The following is a 2,500-nucleotide window of genomic DNA, read 5'->3' as shown; positions in this document are numbered from 1 at the left end:
TATATATAGGGGCAAGTGGCAGAAGTGGTGCAACTGTTACCATTGCACCGAAAAGAACCGAGAGGAAATTATTATTGAAATGCGTCATACGTTACACATTTCTATCGAAAATTTCGTCTATCAACGCGACTCTTCCAGAAAGCTCGGGAAGCCCATCTCATCGAAAAAAGCACAAAGTATTTAGTTCTGAGAGTCTACCCCAAACAATAGAACCTCTTGGGATAAACAAACGTGACGGATAATCAGCAATCCTGTTATTCAGTAGTGTAGTGTTACAACGGTATTTTATTCTTCTTTTGGTTTGGTAATACAGGGGCACCCAACGAATCTGTTCCGCACTTTATCTGTTCCCCAGAGGAATCTTGCTGGCTGGCAAAAATACAGATGTTTCGATGAGCTGGCTGGGAAATTTTGTTATTGATGGAGGTTTTGCCTGGGAATTACTGACTTTTTCTAGCATTTCAATCTGAGGTGGCTGTAGAAACTCTGAAGACTGAGGACGACTAAAAAAAAAAAAAAAAGAACCCCTTCCCTCTCCCAAACATACGGCGGCTGGTCAGAGTGATTGCGCTTGCGGAAAAAAAACCTGTTTTGTCCCGGTTTTGTCGCTTTTGTTCGGTCGTTTTGGATCGAGGGATTTGAAAGTGCGCGGAATTCCTGGCTGGGAAATAAATTTGATCAGCTGGCTGGGAAACCAACCAATTTTATCTAGCTGGCTGGGAAATTTCTTGTGTGTCTTGCTGGGAAAAAGGAACAGATAATGTTTTCCCAGCAGCACTAAAAAACACCTGAAAATGCCTTAATAACATTTATTTTCATTAACTGGGGTATAATAATACATTTTCCAACAAATTGGTCGTTGGGTGCCCCTGGTAATACGGTGGCCCGTAAGTGCCATCCTTAAAGGTAAATAAAAATTGCGTTTACTTTGCGAAAAGAGATCCGGCCGTTACATCCAAAGTTTTCAGTGAACTTAAACAAATTCTTGCGAACCGAAAAATCTAACTCTCGGTTTGATGTTTCGAGTCCATAGTTACTCCGGATCCATAGATTATACTCCGGATCCAAAGTTGTTTTCTCCAGATGCGTAGGTTTTACTCCGGATCCATAGTTTCTTACTTAGGATCCATAGTTTCTTACTCACGATCCATAGTTTCTTACTCACGATCCATAGTTTCTTTCTTCGGATCCATAGTTTCTTACTCAGGATCCATAGTTTCTTACTCAGGATCCATAGTTTCTTTCTTCGGATCCATAGTTTCTTACTCAGGGTCCATAGTTTCTTACTCAGGATCCATAGTTTCTTACTCAGAATCCATAGTTTCTTTCTTCGGATCCATAGTTTCTTACTCAGGATCCATAGTTTCTTACTCAGGATCCATAGTTTCTTACTCAGGATCCATAGTTTCTTACTCAGGATCCATAGTTTCTTACTCACGATCCATAGTTTCTTACTCACGATCCATAGTTTCTTACTCACGATCCATAGTTTCTTACTCACGATCCATAGTTTCTTACTCACGATCCATAGTTTCTTACTCCGGATCCATAGTTTCTTACTCCGGATCCATAGTTTCTTACTCAGGATCCATAGTTTCTTACTCAGGATCCATAGTTTATACTCCGTATCCAAAGTTGTGTTCTCCAGATGCGTAACTTTTACTCCGGATCCATAGTTTATACTCCGTATCCAAAGTTGTGTTCTCCAGATGCGTAGTTTTTACTCCGGATCCATAGTTTACACTCCGGATTCAAAGTTCTATAAACACTCTCGTTATCGTGGTGATCACAGTCAAATCAATATGGCGGACGAAAGGAGCGATGTTGAAGCGGCAAGTTTTCTTTCCTTACTAAGCTTTGTTAGCCATGGTGACGAAAGTTACTGTTGCGTAGGAAAGTGGCACTAGGGTTGAGGGAGTGTCTCTCCATGAAATTAAGAAGCTTGGGCATTGTAAATTACAGTGTATACGCAACGATTTTGTTCAGTTGCAGTTTAACCAGACACGATCATAAATAGTCTTTTCACTCACGTGACCGGAGGCCATGTTTTTTCCTAAACAAAATATATTGTTTCAATAACTTCGGAGGATTGTTCACCATCAAGTCATGAACATGGCCACGGTTGTTTGCTTTGGTGCACCAACTTAGCAGGCGTGACCTCGTCTGTTCAAAGGTCAATTCAGTAATTCAACTCAGTTCGTTTGCCATTAAATGTATTAGGAATATCATGATGATTTGTAGTTAATTTCGCCGCTTTGATGAGTTACGTTTTGTCGATTTTGTCGAAGTTTTTGTGGCTACGTCTCGACCGCAGGTGAAGCCACGATGCTATCGAGTTCGTCCGTAAGATACTGGAACCCAGGCTATCTCTTTTTTTAAGACAACGTGGCCTTGTGGTTAATGGGTGCGCGTAGGTTCCAATGGAATTTGGGGGTCGCGCGTTCAAGTCGTACAGGCATGACGGTAATTACAAGCAAAAAGCGATTTTTAGTCTAAAATT

The sequence above is a fragment of the Montipora foliosa genome, chromosome 6 (assembly GCF_036669935.1).
Source record: "Montipora foliosa isolate CH-2021 chromosome 6, ASM3666993v2, whole genome shotgun sequence".
Classification (NCBI taxonomy): domain Eukaryota; kingdom Metazoa; phylum Cnidaria; class Anthozoa; order Scleractinia; family Acroporidae; genus Montipora; species Montipora foliosa.
This window is presented reverse-complemented; position numbering follows the sequence as displayed.